A 12,929-nucleotide genomic window follows, 5' to 3' on the forward strand; every position below is an offset into this window, starting at 1 on the left:
TTGGTTCTTATTGATCACCTGAACTTTTTAGTTAGATACCAAGATGAAGCCCTTTGTCTTTGAGGGAGATGACCTTCTCGGTAGACGCTACCGGAGAAAGTGATTCTCTTTGACATTGACGAGAGAGAGAGAAAAAATGAGAGAGAGAGAGGCATCGAAGGCTTGAGATTAGAGATTCTGATCCTTTTCTAATTTGGGGAATTGAGGTATATTTTATAAAAAAAAAATAAACAACGTCGTTTTATGGGAAAAAGACCTATATTAAAAAAAGAAAAGAAAAATAGAGGTCATACGTAACTAGCTGGTTTCAAACTCAGGACCATGTGAAAAATTTGAACCCTCTTTACCAGCAAGCTAGGCGATTTACTTGTTTGAAGCGGGTTCAAAATAATTTTTATACCTTTACTTTTTTGAAGATAGAAAAAATATACCTATATACACAGTGTTATTTTTCGACGAAGCGGGTTCATATGAACCCTCTTGACTCCATGTGGGTCCGTCCCTGGGTCGTGGTAATGCTGTTTTTTACAACAACAAAAAATTAAAAATATATAGACGACTATGGATAGTTAACTGAGTCCTTTACTCAAATGGTCACTCAACTATCCCAAATTATATGCTAAAGTCACTTTTTTCGTTTGTAACAACAAAGTCACTTAACTATGTCTATAGCACTCAGAATGTCACTCAACTAGATTTTCTAAATTTTTGACTGTCAAATACCTATTTTACCCTCTAAATTATTAATTTTTTAACTTTTTAAATATTATAATATTTTTATCTTTTTAATCTACATTGTGAACTTACCTATAGAATAAATATATTTTATTTATAAAATAAAAAATAAAAAATTAGGGTCATCACTTGATTTACAAGATAATTCTGTATTTCGAGACCTTAAAAACCTCCTTTTATCTCACATTGGTTTGCATGCACGATCTGGGCATATATCCGGAATGCTTTTATATGAAAATTTGATAAAAATACTAATTTTACCTTTAAAATTAAATCTAAGTTGACTTTGGTCAATATTTTGGGTAAACAGATTCAGACCTATAATTTGACGGTCCCGGAGGGTCCATAGAAAAATATGGGACTTGGGTGTATGCCCGGAATTAAATTCCAAGGTCCCAAACCCGAGACATAAATTTTTGAAGAAAATTGTTTAACTAAAATTATAAAAGTTTTTGGAAATTTAAATGTGATTGAGTTTCATGGTATCGAGCCCGTATTTTGATTCCAGAGCCCGGTATAGGTCTTATATGGTATTTAGGTTGTGCCTGTAAATTTTGGTAAGAAACGGAATTCATACGACGCGAATCGGACTCTCGGTTGTGAAATTTGAAAATTAAGAGTTCTTGAGATTTTTCTTTGATTTTGATGCTAAACTTGAAGTTCTAGGTGTTATAGCAGACGGTCAGACGATGGTTGTATCCTAGGTTTGGCGATTTGATCGCACGAGTAAGTCCGTATGATATTTTTAGATTACTGTGCAAGTTTGGTGTGGAGTCCTGAGAGCTCGGCTGAGTTTCAGATGGGGTTCGGGATGTTTTGGACTTAGAATTTCTGCTGTCATAGTTGTTGCAGGCGCACAATGATTTTGTTCTTCGCATTCGCGTGGCTTCACTCGCGAACGCGTAAGGAAAATTTCCTCAAGAGTCATTTTGTTCTTCGCGAATGCGAAGCTCTGGTGGGTTACCCTTCACGAACTCGTTCTGGCACACGCGAACGCATAGAGTTAGTGGGCCTGGGGGAGGGAGCTCGATTTGTTCTATGCGAACGCGACCGTTTGACCACGAACGCGAAGGCCTGAGGAGCTAAAGCTCCGCAAACGCGGGCCATCCAACGCGAACGCGAAGGCCATTTGCGCCTAACCCATCGCGAACGCGGCAGGCCCATTGCGAATGCGATGATGGCCTGTCCAGTCTTTTTAAAGCAGATTTTAAAAAGAATGGGCAGAACCCATTTTCTTCATATTTTCGAACTACCAAGACCTAGAGGCGATTTTCTTCACACAAATTCATTCCCAAAGTGTTGGTAATCAATTCTAAAACTCTTTCAATTACCCAATATTTTTCATCATGTTTTAATCAAAAATCAAGAATTTTCATGGTAGAATTTGGGAATTTGGGTAGAGTTAGGGCTTTTGAATAATTGGAATTTGGACCTCATTTTGGGGTCGAATTTAGAAACTAATTGTATATTCGGGCTCGTGGGTGATCAGGTTTTGGTCTGAACCTCGAGTTTTCACCAAGCGGGCCCGGGGTCAATTTTTGACTTTCTGAAAAAAATGATAGAAAACCTATAATTTAGCATTGGGGTTGAATTCTTTAGCATTTATTGATGTTGTTAAATTGAATTAGGTTAGATACAAGTAAATTGGAGGCAAAATCTAAAGAGAAAGCGGGGCTTGAGGCTTGAGTTTGGCCGTGGAAGTTGAGGTAAGTGTATGGCCTAACCGTAGCTTGAGGGAATAGGTGTTGTGTCTTAATTGTTGTGTGTTAATGTCGAGTACGACGTATAGGTGAAGTGATGAGTATCTATACGTTGGTGTCAAGCATGCCCGTGAGTCTTATATTCAAACTTCTTGTGATTTTATTATGTACTGATCATGCTTAACTTGATGGTTAGCAATTGTGGTACAAGATTTATAATGAATTCTTAGTAATTGGTAATTGTAAAGTATTGGCTCAGGTTGAGGTCTATTTTGTGAATTAACTGTGGAAACTGGATTGGTTGTAGTTGATTCCCTTGCCGGGATATTATTGTTAGGATATTGTTTCCCTTGTCATTGCTTGTGATATTGTTTCCCTTCCCGGGATATTATTGTTATATCATTATTTCCTTGCCGAGATTCTTTTGTGATTGGTATTGATTTGTATATTTGGATCAGGTTGTGAGCCTCAACAATATTATATGGGATCGGATTGCATGCCGCAGCAAGGAGTAATAAGGGAGGACAGGTGGGGTCGGGTTGCACACCGCAACAGTACTATATGATTTGGATTGGGTTGCACGCTGCAACAGTTTTATATGATTTGGATCAGATTGCACGCCGCAACAATATTATATGATTTGGATCGGATTGCACACCGCAACAATAAAGAATAAAAGTGGATATTGATTCGTTACTATTTTTCTTATTCTTACTGATGCGAAATTTAAGATGTTCTTTAGGGTTTTCTACTGAAATTCTGTTGGTACTTGATATTCCCCGCAACATGTTTCCCCTTCCCATCTTTAACTACTAGTTCCCGTTATTATTATTTGTCGTATATGCTTTAACTGCACAAGTTTATTTGGTAGTCTTGTCCTAACCTCATCACTTCTTCGCCGAGGTTAGGCTCGACACTTACTAGCACATGGGTTCTATTGTGTTGATACTACACTCTGCACTGTGTGCAGATCTCGATACCGAAGCTTTTGGACCATAGCGGGGTTGCTGCCTTCAGTCCAGCGGAGACCCGAGGTAGTCCTGCAGACGTCCGCAGGCCTTGGCGTCCCCTTCTATCTTTTCTATTATGTTTTTATTTACTTCAAAGACAGGCTTGTATCTTTCTATTCAGATCACTGTTTGTAATATTCGTAGATGATCCGTGACATTGTGACACCAATTCTGGTTAGAGTTGTATTTTGGATTTTTGCACTAGCATTTAGTTAAATTATCAGATTTCGTCTTCCGCATTTTATTTTATTTTTTATTATTATTATTATTATTCCGCTGTTGATCGCATGTTAATTTGAAATTGTTAAAAGATTAAGAAAAAGGGGTAATAAAACCTATAACACTCGGCTTGTCTAGCTTTTACGAGTAGGCGCCATCACGACTCCCGAGGGTGGGAAGTCCGGGTCGTGACATCAGCTCATATAATGACGGAATAATAATATAATTGAGCATAATTTTCAAGAATATATAATGTATATTATAAAAATACCTTTATTTAAATAATTATTTTTATATTATGTGCATGAAATATATATTTTACAACCTTTATTTTCTTTCATTCTCAATTGCGTAAATAAATTTTTGAATTTTTGTTGTTAATACTAAAATTATTACAAATAAATTATTCTAATTAATTTTATTACTATGCTCATTATTTTGTTATTCCAGCATTATATATGCTTAAATACCTTTTATTTTTTTAATTTATAAATAAAATTTATTTATTGTACATGTAAGTTCATAATATAAATTAAAAAGGGAAAGATCATAATATTAAAAGGTTAAACAAAATAAGAAGAAGAAGACATAATTTAGAGGGTAAAATAGATATTTGGCAATCCAAAATTTGGAAAATCTGGTTGAGTGACCTTCTAAGTATTTTAGACATAATTAATTGACTTTGTTGTTACAAAAGAAAGAAAAGTGATTTAGGATAGTTGAGTGACCATTTGAGTAATAGGTTATACGTGTATGTCACAAAGGGAGGTCGTGGTAATGCTCTTTTTTTAAAAAAAAAAAATAAATTAAAAACATATAGACAACTATGGAGAGTTAACTCTATCTTGCGTTTATTTTGTAAAATCATTCTTTTATAAATAAAAAAATATTATTTTAATTGCATTTTGACAATTGAAACCCCTCATGGTTGACTCATTGACTAGCACATTTTAGTATCTTATGTCACGCCGGAATTATAATTTTAAGAGAAAATTTCACCCTAAATAGTCAAGTCAATATACAACCATGGAAAATGATCTGTTTTTAACGGATTATATATATATTATGTATTACGGATTACTTTAGTTTAAGTAGTTGGGTGGATGCGACTATATAGGTTAATTCTTCAAGGGAAAAAGGTTCAAATATGTCCCTGTACTATTTAAAAAGGATCAATTTTGTCATTCGTTATACTATCGGTCCAATAATACCCTTGACGTTATAAAGATATATCAAATTTGCCTTTCGGCCGTTAACTCCCTCCACCATGGCCACCACCAATCCTACGTGGCTTAACATTTGTATGAGGTGGATACAACGTGGCACCTGACCACCCAACCCAATTTTATCCCCTCCTCTTTCGCCACACTCTGATTTTCCAACATTATAAACTCACCTTAATTCATCTACAGTGAACTATGCTTCCTTCTCTCTTCAAAATCAAAATTTGAATCCAATTATGTTTCGAATTATCTATAACTAACAAATCTAGGATGTGGGAAGACAGACGTTGAATTATATCCAAATGGCAGACACTATTGCAGAGATAGTAATAGAAAATCTTCTACTTCAATTTTCAAGAATTCTTGCTTCTTATTTCCATTGTTTATTACAAATAGAAGAGGAAGTTCGTACGATAATATGCTACTAGGATTAGTGAAAAATGAAAATCTATCATATGTTGAATTCTGTTGGAGAAGCTAAAACTGAAGGAATCAAACTTCTATTTGGTTAACCTGTGAATGTACTCGGAAAACAAACTTGTGAATGAAGACTAAAACAAAACTCTTAGACCAGAGAGCTTCTTATCATGCTTTCTTGTGAACTAATAACACTAGAGAGATAAATAGTAGTATAAAATTTCACCCTACTTATATAAATAATTTTCTATTTTCCTACTTTGACGAGAATAATTTTCAAGAGAAATATGAATTTGTGGGCGTTGAAGTTAAAAACTTTAAATAGCCACTGAAATTTTGCGTTTGCAAGTGATTTTTATATGGCGAACTATGTGTTTGTTTCTACTTTAGAAAAATAGAATATGAATTAATCGACACCCTTTCGGTCGAGCACAACCTCCCGAGCGCTAGGTTCAAGCAATTTCATACTTCGAAAATCCCGGACTGCGAAGGCGCCGCCCAGAGTCGACGTGACAAGAAAAATGAAAAGCAACATCGCTGCCCCGCGGATTCTTGCGCCGTCCATCACTTCAAAACAGATTGAGCTACGGAGGGAGGATTTCTACGCGCAACATCGTGGTTGGGGCATTCCTCCTTCTTTTAAAAGAAGACTAGAGGACGATGGTGAAAAATAAGGATGGTGAAGAGAAGTGTTTGGGGAGAGGGTTAAATGGGGTTGGGTTGCTGTTAGCCATGGTGGAGGGAATTAACGGTCAAAGGGCAATTTTGAACCATTTTTGTAACACTAGGGGCATTGTTAGACCGATAGTATAACGGAGGGTAAAATTGATCTTTATCGAATAATAGTGGAGTATATTTGGCCCCTATCCGATTCTTTAAATATATATCGCACTAGGTCGTAAACTTGGGCGAAGTACAACAATAGCCATTTTTAAGCCCACTATTTAAAATATATCCTTGATTTACAATGTATTTAAAGATTAGCCAATTTATTCAAACTTCAAGACTAAGTATCCTAAATTTTTGAGCTGTTAATTTGAAATCTGAACTACTAATTTAAAATTCAGGACATAATGATTCAAACTTCTTGACACAATTTTCGAACTTTTAGACAGGATGTCCTGAAGTTTGAACATTGAGGTTTAAAATCTAAGACGTCGTGTCCTGAAGTTTGAGTGAAATTGGCTAATCTTTAAATACATTATAAATTGTTGATATACTTTAAACAACAAGCTTAAAAGTGACTACTCGGTGTCATTTCCACCCTAAACTTTTATCCGGCCCATAGGGGATTAGACATGTCCAGATAGTAGTTTGGGCTCTTTTAGGGTCTGGGCCAGACTTGAAATGGACCGGGCAATTTCATGTAGAATCATATTTATTCCGCTTTTCAGAAATCACACATCAAATATTACACTACCTTTTTGTTTTGGAAATATGCAAGCTTTTACCACAAAAAAGTTGTAATAAAAAATCAGCAAAAAGGTATTGAAGTAAAGGAGAAAATGCAATAAAAGAAAAAAATAAAGAAATAAATGCGTTCATGTGATAAGTATAACGGTGCAGAGGCGGATGTAGTGTATAACTTACGGGTTCAACTAAATCCATAACTTTCGACCCAGAGTTAAAATTTGTATGTAAAAATTCACTAAAATTGCAAAAATAGTAGATATGAACCCATAATTTTAAAAATATAATGGGTTTAATGCTAAAAACATTAAAATTGAACCCATATGATTTAAATCCTGAATCCGCCTCTGTAACGGTGATACCTAATGCGCTTAACTAATTTACCGATTATCTACATGCTTACCAGTTTATGTATAGATTTATTATATCCACTGACGCTCAATAAAAAAATCAATAATAAATCCTTACTGCGGCTAAGATTAAGATCATGGTCTATATGGTATTCGTTCCCAATCACTAAGCTACACTATTGAGTGAAGTTTTCATACAATTATTTACTTTAATAATATTTTATTTTATAAGAAAAAAAGGTGCATGAGGTGTAAATAACAAGTGCACGGATAATAAAACAAATGAGAAAAAGGTTTAGTACAAAGTATCAACTATCCCATTGGTAATATTATTCTTTAATTATGCTTTCTTTCGTGACGTGAGGTCCCTTCTTTATAATTTAAAAGGAATTAGATGCATTTTTCTTAAAGCTCTTTAGGCACATTCTTTCGAAAAATACAGAAAGGTATTTTCATTTACGAGTTAAGGAAATCTATATATATATATATATATTAAAGCAAGAAAGTTACCATATATAATTATCATTATGGTTAAACCAAGTGACAAACTAATAAATGTCAATAATATATGGTAACTTTATTCTATATTTGACTATTTTAGTTATATATATATATATATGAATTAAAAGATAATTTTGAATTTATAGATGAAGTTCTAAAATTTGAATTTAAATTAAAAATAAAATTAATCTTTTTTATCATGTTATCATACTTAATTTGGTTAGTGATCATATGCAATCATGTTAGGAACTTTTGTTATTTTTTCTAATTATTTAAATACTATTTCGCCTCTAGCAAAAAAAAAAAAACTACTTCATATAACTAAAACTCTTTCACATTTAAAATCCTATAACTATAGTTCTTTGAAACACTGTAGCTAGATTTAAATAAAAGGAAATTCTTTTAAAATAAATGTAATATATAGGGTACACGTCTATATTTATCTAAATAACAAAAAAGAGTTTACAAAACTAAATAAAAGTTTACTTACATATATAATAAAGTAAACATACATGCTGGAGAAAGAAATATCACAAAATCAATCAATATTAAAAAAAATTGTTTCTTTTTTCTTCTTGAAAAATATTTGTTTGAAGAGTCAATTTGTATAAATGGACATCAAACAAATAACAAAACTTTGGCTATACAATTGCTATCATTAATTTCAATTTAGCACATTCAAAGAATTGAAGGGTATAAGATGAAACCCCTTCATTTAGCTGTAGTTAATCCAATATTGCAAGGGTATAATATTTTTTTCTTTGAAGAATATTAGTTTTGAATCATTAGATTATGTAAAAAGTTTTTTTTTCCAAACTCAACAAGAGATAAATTGGTTTCTAATTGATAGTTTCGATATCGACTTTTAAGTGTAACAAAGAGTATATATAAAGAAAAAATTGGTATGACGTAAAATATTTTTTTTAAAATGTAAACAAATTATTTCGAAAAAACTCTTTACTTTTTTTAATTCAAAGAAAATAAAAAGATAAGATAGTTTTGAATATTAGTAGAAAGTTTTAAAATTATTATAATAGAAGTTATATCATGGATAAACTCAAAAAACCGAAATCTTATGGAATATTTACATAATATCCGGTCATATTTATTGTTTATTTTTTATAGCTAATATAAATAGATGATATACCGACATCACACGATTATACACATATTATATGTGAATTATGTATAAATTATACATCATTCAATTTTTTAATTTAAGTGGTCAGGTGAGCACCTATTTAGGCTGATTAGATAAAATCAAAAAAATATATGAGATAATTTCAACCAAAGACAAAAAATATAATTAAAGTTCATATATAGATAATTTTTATTAAAACTCATCCTTTTACAGTGAAATAAATTAATTTTTTGTAACAAAAGAAATAATGACATAAAAAGTAAGATAAAAGAAAATAAATATTGGAAAAAATGTTAGAAAGATCTAAAAATGAGAAATAAAAGATGACAACAAATTTCTTCTTATATTTCATCTTTGTTGAGTATAAAAAGTTTGAAAGTTAATCTCATCGATTTCAATTTTTTTTTAACTCAAATATATAGATTATAAGATAAGAATATTTTAGAATATTTTTTTTTAATTTACATTATGTGTCATTTTTAAAAAATTACTATTACTAACAAACTGATATGATATTCGAATTTGAATTGAAATGCAATTTGAGTAGTTTGCATTGAGGTTACGCCAAGCATGGTGTCGACAAATAAACTACTTGACAATTTTAAGACAATATACGCAATGTTTTATAATAATAATCAACTAATTTAACATTTAATGATTCAAAGAACAGTTTTTTTGTATATATAGGTTATTAAAAATTAAAATTCTGGGGCTAGAGATATCGACAAACTTAAAGTGGAATCATACTGAAATAAATCCGGCCAAAGAATCATTTAAATTTTTAGATAGCCGATTAAAGTGAAATTTAAATTAAGGATAATATCTTCACTTGCATCATTATAAAGATAATCATTATTATAATTTATATAAAATTTTAGAAATTGAAATTTCAAAATAGAAATATTTTTTGAAAGATAAAATCATACCAAATAAGAGTTCAAGTCGTAGTATAACAGTCACGTTGTAATCAAAGAATCGTTTATGTGTCGTTTTTAAAAAATTACTATTACTAACAAACTGATATAATATTCGAACTTGAATTGAAATGCAATTTGAGTAGTTTGCATTGAGATTACGCCAAGTATGGTATTGACAAATAAATTACTTAACAATTTTAAGAAAATATACGCATTGTTTTATAATAATAATCAACTAATTTAACATTTAATGATTCAAAGAACAAATTTTTTGTATACATAGGTTATTAAAAATTAAAATTCTGGGGCTAAAGATATCGACAAACTTAAAGTGGAGTTATACTGAAATAAATCTGGTCAAAGAATCATTTAAATTTCAAAATAGAAATATTTTTTGAAAGATAAAATCATACCAAATAAGAGTTCAAGTCGTAGTATAACAGTCACGTCGTAATCAAAGAATCGTTTATATCGTGTCAACCTTTGTGCTTTGCCATAAATATGAGTTATTATTTCACTATGTGGCTATTTTTAGGTTCCAATGACACTTATGAGAATAGTGCAAAAATAAAACTATCACTACGAGAATTGAGAAAATGTTAGTCTTTTTTCATGTAGTGTTTCTTAATTAATATCTGACAATCTATAATTATTTAGAAGGTTTAAATGTTAAGGTTATTTACATATAATTCAAATAACTAAGATATTTAACATGGTTAATGTCAAATATCAAAATGGAGCAAAAAAATTCACTAGCTAAAGAATTCTTTATATTTTTAGATAGCCAACTAAAATGAGTTTTGAATTAAGAACAATATTTTCAATTATATTATTATAAAAATAATTATTATTGAAAAATAATGGCTAGAAATTGAAATTTTAAGAAAGAAATATTTTTTTAAGAGATATCAACACACCAAATAAGAATTTAAGTAGTAGTAAAAGAGTTAAGTCTTATCCAATGAGTATTTCATTGTCTCAACGTTTGATTGTTTTGTCATAAATATGAGTTATTATTTTGCTTCATGATTATTTTTAGGATCCAATGACGCCGGCAAGAATGGTATCAAAAAGAAAAATAGAAGAAGTGGTTAATTTTTTTCATGTAGTTAATATCCAATGAATATCTATATTTATTGAAAAAGTGTAAATTTTAAGATTATTTTTACATATAATCCAAATAACTTAAATATTTGACATGATTAGTGTCCGCGCATCCGCGCAGGTACTAATACTAGTTAGGCATATAAAGGAAGAACTCTTATCTTTATTTGTAAATATTACATCCTGAAAATAATTGGATATCCACATATTTTACGTTATTGATTAAGATCCAATTGTAATAATTTGCAACGGATTAAGCCTCTTCATTTTTTTTGTCTCTCACTGATTAAACCTCTCTTTTTTGCCTCTCGTTTGGTTGTTAATATTCCTAGGAAAATATTAAGGTGTCAAAATTTTCTTTTTATTCTTCAAATAATTAACTTTATTTTTTTTTTGGATTTCATAAATGATAAAATCGGTTCCTATAAACTTTCATAAATGGGTTTATTGGATTTTAATTAAATTTCTTTCAACATTATATTTTAATTTCTTTCAACATTATATTTTAATTTTTTATTAAAAAATAATATTAGCTATGAGGCAATATGGCTCCACCAAAAAATGTTGGAAACCTTTCTCGAAGTAAACAATTATAACCCTAATCCTTTGCTTTGATACACTCTTAGACACGACAGAAAGGGAACGCAAAAAAATGTAAAAAACAAATACCTTTGCTTCTAAGAAAATAAAAAAAGGTAGACAAAAAAGAAGGATAAAATAAGATAAGGGAAAATAAAGAAGAAAGTAAAATAAATAATCTTTTATCCTTTCTTTTCTGCTGATCAGGAAACAAGAAAAAGTGAGCATATATGCTTAACAAAGGGTGCTCGTGATAGTTTATTCTTAGTGGGCGTTTGGACAAAGGAATTGTAAAATTTCAAAAAAATGTAAAAAAAAAAATTTAAGTGAAAATGGTATTTGAAAATTAGAGTTGTGTTTGGACATGAATATAACTTGTGGTTTGTTTTTTAAATTTTGTGAGTGATCTGAGTGAAAATTTTGAAAAATAGCCTTTTGGAGTTTTTCAAATTTTCGAAAAATTCTAAAATTCATCTTCAAGTGAAAAAAATAAAATTTTATGACCAAACACTGATTTCGAAAAAAAGTAAAAAAATTATTTTGTCCAAATGGGCTCTTAGAGAAACTGTCAGTAGTATATGATTCATTTCAGGATGATTTTTTTTATTTAAAAAAAGATAGTAAGTTGATTTTCGATGTATGGAAATCTTTTAAAAGTTTTTTTCGCATTCCCTACTACTACTACTATTACTACTACTACTACTAATAATAATAATAATGTGTCTTATCGTTATCGGTTGTAATTGAATGTGATATTAAAGGGGAGATTCGGAGAAATGGTAAAGTTGTTTTCCCATTTTATTTTGCATAAAGCCGTTTTACGCGAAAGGCCATCTTGAAGAGTTGCACCTCCTTATTTGAATCCAACTTGATGGCTATAAAAACCAGGCTATTTCCTCATATATTTCTTACGAAAATCCGGAATTATCCTTCCTCCTTCTACGTTATTTTTTTAAACAAAAAGAAAGAAACAATAAGTGTGATTGCTACCGATCCTTGAGTTCGTTGAAACACTAAGGTTTGAAGTACTGCTACACCAATGCGTGTAATCTATTCTATCATGGGAGGAAATAATCCTAAAGCTTGAGTAATAGGAGGGGATTAAGTTTCTTAAGGAAACCCTGTGAATTCAATGAGTTCGAATTAGTTTCTGGTTCTTCTACATTTATGTTTTCCGTTTTTTTGTTTCCAGAATTTATTTTACGAAAATATTTTGTTCTAGCCATTAGAAGGAAAAAAGTGATTTTGAGAAGAAACAGAAATAGTTATTGAGAAGCCGAAAAAGTAGCTTTTTCACTAAAGCACTTTTGATAAAAATATACTTAAAACACTTTTTAAAAGCTTGACCAAACACCAATTGCCACTCAAAAGTACTTTTTAAATTAATTAGTCAATCACAAATTGATTTTCACTAAAAGTACATTTTTAAAAAATACTTTTAAAAAAATATTTTTAAAATAAGCTGATTTTAGTAGCTTGGCCAAACAGTCTATTAATTATACTATTCCAAGAAAAACATTCAATGACCGCACATCCAAACACGCCCTTAAAAAAACACACACACACACAGAGTCGCACTCAAGTCCGTACAAAGTCATATAAACAAAACGCACATCTCATTAT

This window comes from Nicotiana sylvestris, chromosome 5 (assembly GCF_000393655.2).
Source record: "Nicotiana sylvestris chromosome 5, ASM39365v2, whole genome shotgun sequence".
NCBI classification, from domain to species: domain Eukaryota; kingdom Viridiplantae; phylum Streptophyta; class Magnoliopsida; order Solanales; family Solanaceae; genus Nicotiana; species Nicotiana sylvestris.